This window comes from Pelobates fuscus, chromosome 10, assembly GCF_036172605.1.
Source record: "Pelobates fuscus isolate aPelFus1 chromosome 10, aPelFus1.pri, whole genome shotgun sequence".
NCBI lineage: Eukaryota > Metazoa > Chordata > Amphibia > Anura > Pelobatidae > Pelobates > Pelobates fuscus.
Window position 1 is genome coordinate 73,057,276 of NC_086326.1, and position 19,825 is coordinate 73,077,100.

Here is a 19,825-nt window from a genome sequence, read left to right on the forward strand (position 1 = left end):
AATGGGTGGACAAACAGACATGTAGTTGTAACCAGACAAGTTGGACACACAGGAACAGAGGGGTTGAGGGCCCTGCTCAATGAGGTTACATGCTAGAGGTGTGGTGGAATCTCGGTAAAAATAAATTTAGTAGGCCGAGATTACCACGTGGCATGTGTACGTGCATATGCTGACGTATCGATCAGTTGGTTGCACGAGGCAAGATACGATCAGTAGTGTACGGAGCATGTGCAAGAATACAGGATGTAGTATTCCCCCTCCTCCATTGTGCTGGACAAGCCATGCGGTCAAGCAGGAAGTTAATTCTTATTTGTATTGATTGGTCAAGAGAATGTGCGGGTGGAGCTTAATATGGGAGGAGTTATGTGCCTATATAAGGAGCCTGCACTATTGTCCGGGGCTCAGAACTTGTGGTATTTTGGTGACGCTAGTCCCTCTGAGTCCCGATCGGTGATCCAATAAAGAATCTCTTCCTTCCTGAAGAAACCTGTGTCCATCTCTCTGTGCTTTGCTTCCGTCAGTTTCTCCGGTATCATTTGGTGCATTGGCCGGGAAGCTCATCGTTCAACGGTAGCTGAGAGGCAGAGGCGTGAGACGGTCTATCTTTGCCCACGTTCTCTACGGCTGCACCCCTGAACTTCTGCGTGGACCTCCCTTCGTCTCGGCGCCACTGGTCTGTTGTCCAGGAGATCATCGGCCTCTACGTGAGAAGTGCTGGGGTGTCCCCGTCGATGAGTATGAACTCAGGTTCAGGAACGAGGAGGTAAGACAACTGCTGTTTTAGACGGCAGACCCACTAGGGGTATACCGATTGTGCGGTAGGCCCATAAGGGGTTATTTGTGTATGGAATCTGCCCCCTCTGTCGGAGGGAAGGAGCGAAGGCGCACCGCTCGATCGAACGCTCTTTAGTCAGACCGTTTGATTTTGTTAGTCAGGCGGGGCTCTGGTGTAAATAGCCCTAGCCGGACACCGGTGTCTTGTCTAGACTAGCGTTCTAGGGTGTATATTTTGTTCGCTAGGTCGGAGGGACCGGGAGACTAAGCGGCGTCTGTGTAAATTCGGTTCGCTAGCTCTCAACCTATCTTGGCTAAGTGGGAAGGCGTGTAAATTTGGAACCCACTAGATTTTTGATAGTAATCGACTAAGAGGCGTCTGTGTAAATTCGGTCCTCTAGCTCGCTATATGTGGTGCTTGGGCAGTGTGGCTAACCAAAACGTATGTAGATTGTTTTTAGGTAGTCCATTCAAGGTACTGGCCAATAGTTTAGTTGGGAATTGTAAATGTGATAAAGATTGTTTAGTAAAGTGTATATCTTGTTAGATAGCGCGAGCTCAGCCGTCTAGCGAGAGTGTTAATAGTGTGTTGCTGTATTATAGTGCACGGTACCATAACCCTGTATATTTACTGACACTGTATATAAGTACTAATCATTGTCGTCCATTGCATGTTTAACACCATAACCACTAATAATTGTATTGTGACCTTAACTTGTGCTTTGACCTATGCTAACCGTACTGTAACCGCTATTTGTAAAAGACGATGTTACTGGGGTGTGTTATAGACGGGTAATTCGTATATAGAGAATTATAGCGTGGGTGACTGTATAGTTTCGCCAAAAGGGCATAATATTGATTATTTAGTGACTGGTGTAACAGCTGTGTGTGTACGGGAATTCCCTGAGTGTTTATTGTGTTATTGTGTACGTTTCACTTGGTAACTGTACCACGTGGTGCTGTTGCCAGAGGAAACGGGTGTGACTGTTGAATAGTACGCGTGCATAGTATTCGTTGTCAACGACGTTCCATTGATAAGTATGGGCGCGTCGCAGTCAACGATTCCGGATCCCTTAGGTTGTATGGTGAAGAATTTTAAAAAGGGATTCAAAACTTGTGATTTTGGGGTTAAAATGTCTCCTGTATGTTTGGTCACTTTGTGTACTAGGGAGTGGCCTACTTTGGTTGCGGCATGGCCGCCACGTGGCAGTTTGGATCCAACTCTGGTACAGCGCTTACACGTGGCTGTATCGGGTAGGCCTGAACTTTACGGCCAGTTTCCTTATATTGATTGTTGGAGACAGGCCGTAAATGACTCGCCAAAATGGCTTCAGACATGCCACGAGGAGCAATGTCGCCTCATGGTAGCTAGGACTTGTTTGTCCACTAGGACTGGTGTTAGGCCCATTTTGGACACGCCCCCTGAGTCCGAGATCCCTTTGCCGCCCCCTTACTTTCCGTTAAGAGGAAGTGACGCAAATGCAGGAAGTCCTGCAACCCTTCCCTCATTACCCTCATCCACTTCCGCTTCCTCCTCCAGTACAGAATCCACCCCCTCTCGTACTAAATCTCCCCTTCCGGAACCAGAGCCAATCCCCATTAGATCCGAATACCCTGATTTGGCGCCACTTCAGACTTCCGGTCAAGCTTCTTCTAGCTCGACTCGAAGTGTTTTATTTACAACCTTTTCCCAAAACCAAGCTCCCACATCCCCATACCCTATTTCTCCCCGACTGGAACCTATGACTGACGCCCCTCCACGTAGCCCCATACAGACCCGACAACTGACCGGTACCCAACAATTAAATCCTGGGTCAGCCTATATCGATGCCGCAGGCCAAATGGCACATGCTGACCCAGTTTTTGTATATGTCCCGTTCACGACAACCGATCTCTTAAATTGGAAGACCCACAATTCCTCGTATACTGAGAAACCACAAGCTATGACTGATCTGTTCACCTCAATAGTACAGACACATAACCCGACATGGGCTGATTGCCAGCAGTTATTAATGACTTTATTCAACAATGAGGAAAGGACAAGAATTAATCAAGCGGCCATTAAAGCGCTAGAGGATAAAGCCCGTACTTTAAACCAAGCCAATCCATCAGCATGGGCCGCAACACATTATCCCAACACCGATCCCGATTGGAATGTAAATGGTGCTGATATGGTTCAACTCAGAGCCTATAGAGACGCTATAATTGCTGGCATGAAAGCCGGAGGAAAGAAAGCCATTAATATGTCGAAGACAGTTGAGGTGATTCAGAAAAGTGATGAAGCGCCCAGTGTCTTTTATGACCGATTATTGGAGGCATACCGCTTGTATACCCCCTTTAATCCGGAAGACGCAGATAATTCCCGAATGGTGAACTCCGCCTTTGTCAGCCAAGCTTACGGAGATATTAAGCGCAAGCTACAGAAGTTAGAAGGGTTTGCAGGTATGTCCATCACCCAACTAATGGAGGTAGCGAATAAGGTATATATGAATAGGGAAACAGAAAGTAAGAAAGAGGAAGAGCGCAAGATGCGTAGAAAGGCAGACATGCTAGCGGTAGCGATCGCAGGCGTAGATAGACGGGGCCCAGATAGAGGCGATAGTAAGTGGAATGAGGAACCTCTAAGTAGAAATCAGTGCGCATACTGTAGGGAAGAAGGGCATTGGAGAAATGAGTGTCCTCGAAGAGAACAGTGTGAGAGAGACAGACCTAGGACAGGTTATGGAAACTTTAGAGGCAGAGCGAGAGGTAGAGGAGGCCCCGGAGGGAGTAATGGTAGTAGAGGGAGCAATGGGAGCAGAGGCAGTGTTAGGGAAGATAGGTATTTCCCAGCAGCGCAAAGGTCCCGCGATAGAGAAGGTAGGGACTTTGTATGATTGGCTGACACGGTCATGGAGGACTATTGATACCGACCGGGCTCCATCCCCCTTGGTCGAGCGGAGCCTATGGTCGATGTATCAATAGGGGGAAAAAGGAGTGCGTTCATGATAGACACTGGTGCTGAACATTCAGTGGTGACTAATCTAGTTGCTCCTCCATCTGGAAGGACTATTACTGTAATAGGAGCAACTGGAAGAAGTGCTGAAAAACCGGTTCTTAAAAGTCGACTCTGTACATTGGGAGGCCACGTAGTAAAACATCAATTCCTTTATATGCCTGAATGTCCAGTCCAATTGCTGGGACGTGATATGCTATCAAAATTACAAGCGCAGATTACGTTCCTACCAAATGGAACAACATCCTTAAAGTTTAATGGACCTTCAGGTATTAGGACATTATCCGTACCAAAGGAAGAAGAGTGGCGACTTTATACAGCGTTGACTAGCCAAAACCCTAGGAGTGATGAGTCCTTATTCAACATACCAGGAGTTTGGGCAGAGAACAACCCACCAGGACTGGCCCGCAATATTCCACCTATTAAAATTGAACTAAAACTTGGGGTTTATCCAGTAAGCCTAAGACAATACCACATCCCGCAGAAGGCTAAGAAGAACATCCAATCTTATCTGGATAAGTTCATACGGTATGGTATCCTAAAATTCTGTACTTCCCCCTGGAACACCCCATTGCTGCCTGTTCAAAAGCCCGGTACAGATGAGTATCGACCTGTGCAGGACTTGAGAGCAGTCAATGATGCGGTTGTTAGTATACATCCAGTTGTACCCAATCCATATAACCTGCTTGCTTTAATTCCGGGCGGGGCTACTTACTTTACAGTCTTAGACCTCAAAGATGCCTTCTTTTGCCTCCGAATTGCCGCAGAAAGTCAATGTATTTTCGCTTTCCAATGGGAGAACGCTGTAACGGGCTCAAAACGCCAAATGACCTGGACAAGACTGCCCCAAGGGTTTAAAAATTCACCTACCCTATTTGGTTCAGCTCTAAGTCAAGATCTATTGGATTTCGAGTCCATCCAAGGAGAGTGTGTATTGTTACAGTATGTAGATGACTTGTTGATAGCAGCAGTTACAAAAGAAATCTGTCAGCAAGCAACGCACGATCTACTACACATTCTCTGGAAGGCAGGATACAAGGTGTCTAGAAAGAAGGCTCAGTTGTGTTTGCCAACTGTCAAATATCTGGGATTCCATATCTCTGAAGGTCAAAGAATTATGGGGCCAGAGAGAAAAGAAGCTGTGTGCCAAATACCGATACCCAAGAATAGAAGACAAGTGCGAGAATTCTTGGGGGCAGCAGGCTTCTGTAGGATATGGATTCCCAGCTACGCGATACTGGCAAAACCTCTGTACGCAGCTATCAAAGGTACAGAGCACGACCCCTTCTTATGGACCCAAGAACAGCAAACGGCATTTGAAGATGTGAAGAAGGCTTTGATGAGTGCCCCAGCATTAGGTCTACCTGATCACACACGACCATTCTACCTGTATGTACATGAGCAAAGAAGAATGGCTGTGGGAGTATTGACACAGTACTTGGGATCATGGCAAAGACCTGTTGCCTATATGTCTAAGCAACTGGATGCAGTGGCCAGCGGACTTCCACCTTGTCTAAGAGCCGTAGCTGCAGCCGCCCTGCTAGTAGCTGAAGCCGATAAACTCACTCTGGGTCAAGAACTTTATGTACGAGTCCCACATGCAGTACAGACGTTGTTGGATTACAAAGGAAATCATTGGTTTAGTAACAGCCGTATGACCAAGTATCAAGCAATGTTGTGTGAAAACCCAAGAGTGCATTTAGAGACTGTAAACACCTTAAATCCAGCTACCCTTTTGCCACAACCTACTGAAAGTCAACATGATTGTTTGGAAGTAATGGATGAAGTATTCTCAAGTAGACCAGATCTTCGTGATTTTCCCATCCAGAACCCCGATGTTCAATATTATACCGACGGCAGTAGTTATGTGAAAGAAGGGATCCGCTATGCAGGATATGCAGTAACAACAATAGACAAGGTGATAGAAGCTCGGCCACTGGCGAAAGGAACATCAGCACAAAAGGCAGAATTGATAGCACTGACACGAGCGTTACAATTGGCTGAAGGTTTAAGAGTGAACATCTACACGGACTCCAAGTATGCGTTTTTAACCACTCATGCCCACGGAGCTTTGTATAAAGAAAGAGGACTACTGAATTCAGAAGGCAAAGAAATCAAATATGCAGCTGAAATCCTACAACTATTGGAAGCAGTGTGGGAGCCGAAAGAAGTCGGTATCATACATTGTCGAGCGCATCTGAGAGGAGATGGTGATGTAACCAAGGGAAATCGGATGGCAGATAGTGCAGCTAAGCGTGCTGCTGAATCAGGAAGACAGGAATATGTGGGGCATATAGCTGCTCTTATACCAACTCCACTGTCCCAATGGACTCCAGTTTATACAGCTCAAGAAGAGGAGTGGTTAAAGACTGAACCAGAAAAGTATTTGGAGAACAAATGGTATCAGCTAGAAGATGGAAGAATAGTCATACCAGCATCACTAGCGGTAGAAATTGTCCAAAATTATCACAACGGGACACATTCTGGGAGAGATAGCACAGAAGAATCTCTCAGAAAACATTTCTACATACCAAGATTGTCCAACTTGACTCAGGCCATTGTACGAAGATGTGTAACATGTGCTAAAAATAATGCAAGACAAGGACCAGTAAAGCCACCAGGAGTCCAGTTTATGGGGGGACTCCCCATGTCCGATTTACAAATTGACTTTACAGTGATGCCTAAATCGGGTGGACATCGTTACCTGCTGGTAATTGTGTGCACCTATTCAGGCTGGGTAGAAGCATGTCCTACTCGTACAGAGAAAGCAGGAGAAGTTGTGAGATTCCTGCTACGAGAAATAATACCCCGATATGGACTACCCTGTTCTATAGGATCGGACAATGGTCCAGCTTTTGTTCATCAGTGCCTACAACAACTGACTCATATGCTTGGTATAAAGTGGAGGCTTCATACAGCATATAGACCCCAGAGTTCTGGTAAGGTAGAGAGAATGAATAGAACTATTAAGAATCAGTTGGCTAAAATGTGTCAGGAAACCCAACTTAAGTGGAACGTTCTCTTACCCATAGCTCTATTGCGAATCCGCAGTACCCCTACCAGAAGGATGGGCCTCTCTCCTTTTGAAATCATGTATGGGCGACCACCTCCCGTACTTGGTAACTTAAGGGGGGACTTGAGTCAGTTGGGAGAAGGAATTACCCGGCAGCAGGTTGTAGAGTTGGGTAAGACTATGGAGGAGGTACAGAAATGGGTACAAGATAGATTACCTGTGAATATTTATCCCCCAGTTCATAGTTATCATCCAGGAGATCAAGTGTGGATTAAAGAGTGGAATAATGTACCGTTAGGGCCCAAGTGGAGAGGTCCTTATGTTGTTCTTTTGTCTACCCCTACAGCGATAAAAGTAGCCGAAGTGACTCCGTGGATACATCACTCCAGGGTTAAACCAACAGCAGTCGATTCTTGGCAAGTTACAGCAGATCCAGAGAATCCCTGCAAGATCCGGTTAAAACGCACGACTCAGTCGGAGTAACGAGGAACTATTGTGGATTACAAATTTTATTATTTTTGGGATTTGGTGCGTGAGTGAGAAGGCCATAATAAAGCCTGTCCGCCCACCGACGTATAGTTTATAAGCCAGGGAAAGTCTCGAAGGGACTCCTGTGAAGACGAGCAGAACTCCATTCCCTGCAGCCCTTACATCCTGGAAGCTGAGGTGCCTTCGCACGGACGAAGACTGAGGATGACGGCGAAAGATGTGTTGATGATAATGTTTATTTATGTGTATTTTTATATTCAGGAAGGTAGAGGTACCGACACTCCTAGCTGTGAGGTATGCATTAAGACTACAAGAACAGGTAACCATATTTCCCAAACCCTAATTTGGCATTCACAATACGAGTGTAAAGGAGATGTATCGAGATGTAGATACCTAAATATAGACTATAGTGTGTGCCATTTAGGAGTAGGAGAACCTAAGTGCTTCAGTCCAGAGTATCAACCCCGTACAATTTGGTTGACTCTCAGGAATGGAGATCCTCAGGGGACCCTAATTAATAAGACGGTGTTAGAATCCGTATATTCTTCGGGTGTTCTGCTATTTGATGCGTGTAAGGCGATATCAAGTGGTAGAAAGCCGTGGAATGTATGTGGGGATCTTAGATGGGAGAGGACGTATGGGTCTAATGATAAATATATTTGTCCCAGTAGTAAAAATAAATATGTGAGTCCTAGATGCCCAAATAAAGACTATAACTTCTGCCCATATTGGTCTTGTGTGGGGTGGGTGACTTGGGGACAGACAGTAGACAAAGACATGATAGTGACTAAGTTGCCTACCAGCCCATATTGTAAATCTATGGAATGTAACCCAGTCCATATACTTATAAATAACCCCGATAAGTTCTTAGACAAGTATGGCAATTTATTTGGGTTTCAAATATACGGGACGGGTTTAGATCCTGGGACAGTATTGTTTATAGGGATAGAGACTGACACGGTATCCTCCCAAACTCATCAAGTATACCATTCCTTTTATGAAGAGATGAGCATAGATAATAAGATCCCCCATAATGCTAAAAACCTGTTCATTGATTTAGCTGAAAGTATTGCCGGTAGTCTTAATGTTACCAACTGCTATGTGTGTGGAGGTACTAACATGGGAGACCAATGGCCTTGGGAAGCAAAGGAGGTAATGTCCGGTTCTGAGGCAGTCGACCAACTAATATCTACACAAGCCGACTATCATATGAGTGTTAGAGGTAAATCTGAGTGGAGATTAAAGACCTCCATCATAGGTTATGTTTGCATAGCAAGGAAAGGAATAATGTATAATACTTCTGTAGGAGAATTAACTTGTCTAGGGCAAAAAGCTTATGATGATGATACAAAGAATACAACTTGGTGGTCGGCTTCAAATGTCTCAGAACCATCTAACCCGTTTGCTAGATACGCCAATTTAAAGGATGTGTGGTTTGATTTATCCATCACATCTACCTGGAGAGCCCCAGCAAATTTGTACTGGATCTGTGGTAAGAAAGCCTATTCGGAGTTGCCACAGGACTGGGAAGGGGCATGTGTGTTGGGTATGCTCAAACCATCCTTCTTCTTGTTACCGATTGAAACAGGTGAGACTTTAGGTGTTAAAGTGTATGATGTGAATCATAGGAAGAAAAGGGGACCCATAGAGATAGGCGCCTGGGAAGATGATGAATGGCCTCCCCAGCGTATCATAGATTATTATGGGCCAGCCACGTGGGCAGAAGATGGTACCTTTGGTTATAGAACCCCTATTTATATGCTCAACCGTATTATAAGATTACAGGCGGTGGTTGAGATTATTACTAACGAAACATCACAAGCGCTCAATCTTCTAGCGAAGCATAATACCAGGATGAGGACAGCAGTCTACCAAAATAGATTAGCCTTGGATTACCTTTTGGCAGTAGAGGGAGGTGTATGTGGGAAGTTTAACCTGAGCAATTGCTGTCTTCAAATAGATGACGAAGGGCAAGCAATAGCTGAGCTTACTAGCCATATGGTTAAACTAGCGCATGTGCCTACTCAGGTATGGAAAGGGTATAATCCAAGTAGTTGGTTTGGTAGCTGGTATGAGTGGTTTGGAGGGCTTAAGGCAGTGGTAGGTGGAGTCCTACTGATTTTAATGTTGTGTCTACTCCTGCCGTGTCTTATACCCTTAGTAGTTAGGTCTGTGCAAAGCCTGATAGAAAATATAGCAGAAAGGAAGGCTGCTGCACAGATAATGGCAATTTATAAATATAAGGCTCTAGATCAAGGAGAACCAATGCAGGAAGATGAGTGTTGAAGATTCACATCATAAGTTAAGTCTGGTCTGGTTCAAGGTAACTTGCGGTGTATGCAAACTAAGGTTAAGTGATGCCTCAAGTAATTGTGAAATATCAAGAGGCATCAAAGGAGGGAATGTGGTGGAATCTCGGTAAAAATAAATTTAGTAGGCCGAGATTACCACGTGCATATGCTGACGTATCGATCAGTTGGTTGCACGAGGCAAGATACGATCAGTAGTGTACGGAGCATGTGCAAGAATACAGGATGTAGTATTCCCCCTCCTCCATTGTGCTGGACAAGCCATGCGGTCAAGCAGGAAGTTAATTCTTATTTGTATTGATTGGTCAAGAGAATGTGCGGGTGGAGCTTAATATGGGAGGAGTTATGTGCCTATATAAGGAGCCTGCACTATTGTCCGGGGCTCAGAACTTGTGGTATTTTGGTGACGCTAGTCCCTCTGAGTCCCGATCGGTGATCCAATAAAGAATCTCTTCCTTCCTGAAGAAACCTGTGTCCATCTCTCTGTGCTTTGCTTCCGTCAGTTTCTCCGGTATCAGAGGGAGTGGGGTAAAATGACACAAAAAGGTAAGGATAGTATTAGACTAATGACAGTTGCAAGAGAGAAATCAGTTGGGAGCTATTAACAGTTTAATTGATACGTTTTTATGAAGAAGTGGGTTTTTAACGATTTTTTGAAGGAGTGGAGACTGGGTGGGCATCTAACGGATGAGGGAAGCGAGTTCCACAGGAAGGGTGCAGCCCTGGAGAAGTCTTGAAGGCGAGCATCAGAGGTGGGAGTATGGATAGAAGATTGACGTAAGTCTTCAGCAGATCGTAAGGGCCTAGACGGGACATACTTGTGTATAAGGGAGGATAGATAGGTGGGAGCAGCATTATGTAGAGATTTGAAAGCAAGAACCAGAATTTTATATTGAGCTCTATATTTTATAGGAAGCCAATGTAGGTACTGACAGAAGGGTGAGGCATGAGAGGTGCGGGCGGACAGGAAGATGAGCCTCGCCACCGCATTCATTATGGACTGTAACGGCGCAAGTTGGGAAAACGTAAGACCACTGAGAAGCGGATTACAGCAGTCGAGTCGAGAAAGGACAGTGGAATGGGCCAACACCTTAGTCGCATCAGGCGTTAAGTAGGGGTGAATGCGCGCAATGTTTTTGAGATGGAAATGACAGGATTTGGCGATAGATTGAACATGAGGTTTGAAGGAGAGGTCGGAGTATTATATAAAATATAATACTGAAATCTTATATACGGTAATAATATATAATGCAATACTGAAATCATAATATATGATATAATAATATAATACTACAATCATATAATACTATGTAATATAATACTTAAATCATAATATAATACTACAATCATATAATACTATATAATATAATAAAATACTGCAATTATATAATACTGAAATCATATAATATATTACTGCAGTCATAATTTAGTATAATATAATATTGCTATCTTATAACTGTCTGATTCTATATAATATAATACTGCAATCCTACAATAATGTAATACTGCTATTATTATTATTATTATGTTATTATTTATATAGCGCCAACAGATTCCGCAGCGCTTTACAGTGGGTGGACGAACAAACATGTAGTTGTAACCAGACAAGTTGGACACACAGGAACAGAGGGGAGGGAGTGGGGTAAAGCTGCTCAATGAGCTTACATGCTAGAGGGAGTGGGGTAAAGTGACACAAAAGGTAAGGATAGTACTAGACTAATGGCAGTTGCAAGAGAGGAATCAGTCGGGAGCTATTAACAGTTTAATTGATACGCTTTTATGAAGAAGTTTGTTTTTAATGACTAATATAATTGTAGCGTTACTTACCTTATCCAGGGGCCGGCCGCGGTCCTCTCTTCGAGCCACGCGCGATTCTGCTGCTGCACGAGCCGCGCGCGGCTCATCCGACGGCTTCAATAGGAAGGCGGGCAGTGACGGCGAGAAAGAGACAGTGGGAGCCTAAATTGTCAAAAGGCTCCCATTGGCCCCTGTCATGCCACACACCCCATACACTTACCTTTTGGGGGTGTGGATATGACAGGAGCCAATCACATTAGTTTAGAAGCTATTTAAACTAACCTCTCCCTTTACTCCCTGCCCTATCGTGGTTTCTGTTTCAGTTCCCTTTAGCGCTTGTTGTGTTCAGTTGTATTCCTTTGTATTGACCTTGAATTTGTTTCTGACTACGTTATCTCTTTATCCTTATCTGTTCTGTTTGACGGCTTGCTGTTTACTGTGTACCAGACCCCGGCTAGTCCTAGTTTACGCTGCCTCTCTGTGCCCTTGATCTTGATCGTTCCTGACTCTGTCTCCTCTCATATACGTCGAGTCCGGCCATTCTAAGGTCCGGTAGACGTATCTCTCATCTGTGTTGTCTTTTGTTGAGTTGAATCCTGCGAGTTGGGGTATATATTCGTTACATTACGATAGGGCCATGGACCCCGCAGATTTGGCTCAGCAAATGGCTTCTCATGAGGCAATGTTTGTAGAGCAGGATTACCGTATGGATCAGACAGCTCAGGCTCTCCAGACGCTCTTGTCTAGAACTATTCCTGCAACCGCACCTAACCCTCCTACACCTCTTGTTCCCGAAGTATCCAATTTACCTAATACTTCGCCCCATTTAACACCCCCTCCCAGGTATGGAGGGGAAGCTAAGTCATGCAGAGGTTTTATTAATCAAATGGAATTCCACTTTGAGATGTATCCACGTTCCTTTCCCACTGATAGGTCTAAGGTGGAGTTTTTGATGCATCAACTTACTGACAAAGCACTTGAGTGGGCAAATCCTATTTGGGAAGCCAATGGACCTATGGTGCATAATTTCAATAGTTTTCTTACGGCTTTTCGTAGAACTTTTGACACAACAAAAAGGTGAAAGAATGCCGCAAGAGCATTAATGAGAATTAAACAGGGTTTTAGGTCTGTGGCTGATTATGCTATTCAGTTTCGTACCCTTGCTTCACAGGTAGATTGGACCAATAATGGGTTAACTACTGCGTTCATGGAAGGTTTATCTGACACTATATTGGATGAGGTAGCGGCAAGGGAGCTTCCTATTGCATTAGAGGACCTTATTGATTACCTCATTGATATAGATAATAGGATTCGTGACAGGCTCTATACTAAGAACAGGAATAGACGTTTGGTTACACCTATTAACCCCAGAGTTGATAAACCTGAGAGTGTTAAAGTATCTGAGGAGGCAATTAGGGGTTGCCAAACTCTCGGATACTGAAAAATTACTTAGGAGAAGGGACGGACTCTGCCTATTGTGGGGATATTTATGGGATAATAATAGTAAACAGTTGAGAATTGCCCACTATTTCAATTCTCAGATCCCAAAGATCGTTATCGTGTAAGTGAAATGTATTCTATATAAATAAAATCACAATTTGTTATAAAAATAGAATTAATTTATTGTGACATTTTTAAAATAATAATAATAAGTAACATGCGTGACAATTATCAATGAAATTTCAGTATAACATGAATATGCAATACAATATGGTAATGTAAAAACATCTCCCAATGGCTAAGACAAGATTTATGACTGTCTTTCACAGAGACAAAGAAAAAGTTTCACACAGAGAACAGAATTCCTCAGATTGCAGCGTAAGGTTGTAAAAGTTTAGCTGACAGTTAGAATAACCCTTTCAATGCTGGCTAGACCTCCTAGGTAATTAAGATCTATTCTTATGTAATTTTAAATAAAATAACATTTAAACCAGCTCATTAGTCATTTCCTGGACCCATCCAATAAGAGAAATCTCCCAAATTCTACAAGCTGAATTTTTAACTTGCCTAAACAGATATTTTATCTTATTTTAGGGCAAATCAATACACATGGATAAATATCACGATATGCTAACATGTGATATGTCACATAAATACAGAATTATTGTTTCTATCTGCAGAATAGAAAGTTTAATAATGTACTTCTTATTTAAAGGGACACTCCAGGCACCCAGACCACTTCTGCTAATTGGAGTGGTCTGGGTGCCAACTCCCACTACCCTAAACCCTGCAAGTGTAATTATTGCAGTTTTTCATGCCACTTGAGGTCACTTCCTGGTTTCTAGCACAGGAAACCTGTGCTAGAGCGTCGCTGGACGTCCTCACGCTGTGTGAGGACCTCCAGCGTCGCTCAAAACCCCATAGGAAAGCATTGAAATGATTTTTCAATGCTTTCCTATGGGGAGACGTAATGCGCATGCGCGGCATTTCCGCGCATGCGCATTAGGTCTCCTCGGCCGGTGGGCGAGATTAGTCTCGCCCACCGACCGACGTAAGCAGAAGGAGGAGCGTCGCGGAGGCGGAGACAGCGGCGAGGGACATCGCCACTGTCCCAGGTAAGTCACTGAAGGGGTTTTCACCCCTTCAGCAACCGGGGATTGGGGGGTGGGAGGGAGAGGGACCCTCCAGTGCCAGAAAAACGATCAAAACGGATCGTTTTTCTGGCACTGGAGTTTCCCTTTAACTATGATTTCTAAATATCGAAATCTGATCGTGATTTATCCAGTCATATATCATGCTATTAGAAAATCTTAATTAATTTAGATTAATTAATTGAAGCCAGTATAATTACCAGCTAAATAGATATTCTCACCAGATGTTCTCAGGTAGCTAAGTGTCAAGGAATGTTTCTTTTTCGCTCTGACTCTGCTTGCTTCTTACTGCTTTGCCCCTTTGCTTTCTCTGCTCTCCTGCATTCATCTGCATCCCCTGCCTAACTCTCTCTTCCCTTTGTCTTAACTTTTAAAGGAAAGATTCACTAGGTGGTAGACCAATAGAAACATTGGAGGTGTGCTTACCTTCCAAATAATAATTTAGTATTTGGTCTATAGAGGGCAGTCTCGTCCCACTAAACATACCTATCCAGGAAAGAGTTAACTTTTCCTGGTGGCTATTTTGACGTCATTTAGTTTATCTTTATAGTTGCCTATAATTTAGGTTTTCTGTCAGATCAAACAGTTTCTTTAAGTTTTGTCCAGACTATGTGTCTGGCAAATTCTGCTATAATTTCTAATATGACAGTTATAACTAAGTATGACCCCTAAACTTATAATGGGACTCTTATACATTATCGAAAGTAAAATGTAATTATTTAATCTTCTCTGTCACAAATGTCTGGGTTTAGAATGTATTCTATTCCATTAGCAATTAGACAGTCTCTTATCACTTGGTTTGTTTATACTATGCATTCCTTTAGCTCTGGCAAAGTGGTTAGTTTTACAGAAAGGATGGAAATTTCGTGTCTCTTTGTTAACTTGAAAATAACAAAATGGAGTCTGGTCTGTTCAGAGTGACTCAGAATATACACTTTTAATTTCTATCATAGCACAAAATGTCTGCCGATATAAATACCCTGACACTATACTGTGGTAGGAGAGACCATATGGTGAAGGAATGTCCTTTGCTTCCGGAAAACTCTCGCACCTAAGACCTTTTAGGGGACTGGCCTTGGGTGTGATATCTAAGTCTCCTAAATTGCCTCCTAACCGTTTGCTTCTCCCTGTTTCTCTTCATACGGGAGAGAGTTGTATAGCTGAAAGCATACTAGCTTTGGTTGATTCCGGGGCTGGGTTTGTTACGAAAAACAACATTTCCATCAGAGAGAGGGAGATACCCTTGGCCATTGAGGCCATAGATGGTAGACCTTTAAGTTCTCCAGTCGTTACCCATGAAACTGTGCCATTATTCATGTACACAGGGGTGTTACACTTTGAGACCGTTCAGTTCCAGGTTATCACCTCTCTCTCTTCTCATATCGTGTTACGGTACCCATGGTTATGTTCTCACAATCCCATTTTCGACTGGGAGTTGGGACAATTAAAATCATGGAGCAAAGCCTGCCACGAATCCTGTATGATTAAAGTCACCCCTTTAAATACTATTAATGTTCCTACTACTCCTCCTTTGTCTACTGTTATACCTCCTCAGTACTTGTTTCTCAAGACTGTATTCGATAAAAGGGAAGCTGATAAATTACCGCCTCACAGACCCTATGATTGTGCTATCGATTTACTGCCTGGCACTATACCTCCAAAGGGCAGGGTGTACCCTTTATCTATTCAAGAAAACCGTATCATGGAGGAGTATGTTAAGGAATCACTAGAAAAGGGGTTCATTAGGAGATCCTCTTCTCCGGCGGGAGCGGGGTTTTTCTTCGTATCTAAGAAAGAGGGTGATTTAAGACCGTGTATCGATTACAGAGGTCTAAACAAAATTACTATCAAAAATGCATACCCTATACCTTTGATTACAGAATTGTTTGACAGGCTGAAACAGGCTACTGTATTTACTAAATTGGACCTTAGAGGTGCATACAATTTAATACGTATTAAGAAAGGTCACGAATGGAAGACTGCATTCAACACTAGATCTGGTCATTACGAGTATACTGTTATGCCATTTGGTCTTTTCAATGCCCCAGCAATATTTCAAGAATCCATTAATGACGTCCTAAGAGACTTTATTCACACATTTGTAATTGTATATTTGGACGACATACTGATATATTCTACAGATCTACACACTCATCACAGACATGTTACAACGGTCCTGAAGACCCTTCTTGCTAATGGTCTTTATTGTAAACTAGAAAAAATTTTATTTGACCAATCCGAAGTCCAGTTTTTGGGGTATTTGATTTCCGCCAAAGGTTTTCGTATGGATCCCCAGAAGCTTTCAGCTGTCATAGAATGGTCTCTACCACAAGGTTTGAAAGCAATTCAGCGTTTTCTTGGTTTCTCTAACTATTATAGATGCTTTATTAAGGGTTTTTCTTCTATTGTAGCACCTATTACCCGTATGACAAAAAAGGGTGGTAATACTCATGTCTGGTCTCCCGAGGCACTTCAGGCTTTTGACTTTCTTAAATCTACATTCGCCTCTGCACCTATTTTACAGCATCCTATCCCCTCACTGCCTTATATTCTTGAAGTTGATGCTTCTGATATCGGGGTAGGTGGTGTTTTGTCCCAAAGAGAATCACCTGAAAAGCCATTGCATCCTTGTGGCTTCTTTTCTAGACAAATGTCCAAAGCTGAAAAGAATTATGATGTGGGTAATCGTGAACTCCTTGCTATTATCTTAGCTCTTAAAGAATGGAGACACTTGTTAGAAGGAACTAAGGATCCTATCCTCATTTTTACGGATCACAAGAATCTATCCTACCTTGGTGAAGCTAAAAGATTATCTTCTAGGGTGGCGGAGCCTAACTGCCAAAGCGAGTGGTCGCATGATTCCTGAGCTCCTGGAAAGAAAGGCCCAAATCGGCGTTTTACAGCCTTATCTACCGGCACTTTAGGGCTTTGGAAAAGCCCCAGGCTACACTCCCTACCATGGGAAAAAAAAACAAGAAAATGAGACCCGATAAACCCCGTGAAGGGATGACCATCGGCGACATGTGGCGGCAGGCAAACAGCATGCAAGAGTCCAAGATGGTGGCCCTCATGGGAAATTGCTCGGACTTCTCCGACGACCAGTCCACTGACTTGGGCGAGGGGTACTTACCCACACTGGCAGCCGCACCGCCGACACCACGGCCGAACCCAAACACCGCTCCAGTGACAACGGCCGTCATGAAGGAGCTTCTAGCTGATCTACAGCGGAACCTCATGGCTGATATGGCCTCTATTCGTAAAGACATACAGGGCCTGACAGGCTGCCTTGGAAACTTAGAAAAAGCCTCCACGGATAGCACTAAACAAATAGCATCCCTGCAAACGGAAGTCCAAGACCTGCAAAAACCTGGTATACGAACGCCGCTTCGCGGCCCATTAAGACTCACGAAGGCGAAACAACCTTAAGATACGGGGGATCGCAGATACCGTCCCCGAAGAGGAGCTCCCACACATGGTGAGACGCCTGATAACGGCCCTGCTGCCTTCAAGACAAGCTAAAAACCTGGAGATAGAGGGAATATTCAGAGTGCCCAAACCGTTAAAAGCACCCACAACAGCCTCAAGGGACTTGATAGTCCAGTTTAGACACACGAAAGACAAAATGGCACTGATAGCGGCCTCCAGAGATAAGCTCCCATACCGATTCGAGGAAATGGAGGTCAGCTTCTACGCTGACCTGTCCGGCAGTACCCTAGCCTGGCGCAGGGAATTTCGACCGCTCACGGCAATACTGCAGCAGCGCAATATCCGCTACCACTGGCATCCCTCGCGGTCCCTAACTATTTTTCATGGGGAAGCAACTCACACTGCCCAAGACGTTGAGGAGGCGTCGGCTATCCTACAAAATTTGGGCCTCATCGGAACAGCATCGACCCAAGACAACCTACCCAAGGCAACCAAGAACCGGCATCACTGGAACCCACAGACGACGGCGGTGTTCGAGCCCCGGACCTCACCCACAGCAAAACTCGGACACAGACCAGCGAGGCATCTCTCGCACGTTTTACCGGCCCCCAGACAGGCCACACACATGACTGAGGAGACGCAGTCTTATACCCTCTTTTACTTATATTTTTCTTTAGTTTACTCTCTAACGCTGACCACACCACTGAAACTACTTCTCCACGGTGCTTCCACTACAGCCCAAACGGGCAGGCAATGAGACGTCACCCCAACGGTCATAATCATCAACCTCTACACACCCGATTACCACAGACGCTTTGTAATTAACGACCGTACCGGTAGTATCTCAGGCCTAAGCCTGCACATATTGACGATAACCCCCACTCTACCACACGAGCGCCTTAAGCAAAAACCCTCACACATATTGCCTACATGAAGTTTGCTTTGCACCTGTAATCGCAACAACACACTGCATTTCAAAGTGGACTAGAATTTCGGAATATATTGTTCATGTCTTGTTTATATATGCTTTAGTTAATGCATGCACATGCAAAAAAAAACAAAAATCCCTCATTCTGCATACTTGGCGACTGTGAAATATAAGCGTATTGTAACCTATTCTATACTAATGATATGTCAACCAATATAACTCGTATACCAGTCATATTTGCAGAATGAGAAAAATAAAGAATTAAAAAAAAAAAAAAAAGATTATCTTTTAGGCAGGCTAGGTGGTCACTATTTTTGTCCCGTTTCAATTATATTATCACCTATAGGCCATGTGATCGCAACATTAAAGCAGACGCTCTGTCCAGACAGTTCGAAACTACTGACAAACAAGAGGTTGATGTTACTCCTGTCATTCCCCCAGACAGGATAATAGCTACTACTATGTTGTCTATTTCTTCATCCCTCTTGCAGACCATACAGGCGAAACAAAGCATGGCACCTAGCGAGAGGCCTATTGATAAGTTGTTTGTTGATGTTCCCGAGAGACGGGAGATTCTGTCATTATATCATGATACTAAGACTGCTGGACATCCTGGTATTACCAAAACGATGTCAGCTGTTTCTCGATATTTTTGGTGGGATTCCTTACGAAAGGATGTCACTGACTATATAAGTGCTTGTACTACTTGTGCATGTATGAAATCTTCTCGTAGAGTACCTTGTGGGCTTTTGCATCCGTTACCCGTTCCCGAGAGACCTTGGTCTAACCTATCCATGGATTTTATTGTTGAATTACCCCCTTCAAATGGTAACACAGTCATCCTGATGATAGTAGATCGGTTTTCCAAAATGGCTCACTTTGTGTCTCTTCACAAGCTGCCCACATCCAAGGAACTGGCTCTTATCTTCGCTAGAGAAGTGTTTTGGTTAAATGGTATTCCCATATCTATTGTATCCGATAGGGGTAGCCAATTTATTTCCAGGTTCTGGAAAGCCTTTTGTTCGGAAATGGGTATTTCTCTCTCATTTTCTTCCGCTTACCATCCCCAGTCTAATGGAGCTGCTGAACGTGCCAACCAGTCTCTGGAGCAGTACCTTCGTTGTTTTGTGTCTCACCATCAGGACAATTGGTCTGACCTGCTTCCTTGGGCTGAGTTTGCTCGGAATAACGCCACTCATGATTCTTCCAGCAAAAGCCCTTTTTACGTTGTCTATGGCCAGCATCCCGTTGTTCTTCCGGCTGCATTCTCCTCACAAGGCATGCCAGTTCTGGTTGAGCATTTGCGTAGATGGGAAGATGGGATGGGAAGACCTAACGGTTTGGGTTGGGCATGACTGGAGGGAGAACCTGGTACTCTGGCGGAGATATATCGATGATGTTATTATAATTTGGAAGGGGCCTTTTTTATTATTTCAATCATTTGAAAATTATCTGAATCAAAACAAATATAATCTAAAATTTACTTCTGCGTGGAATCAAAAA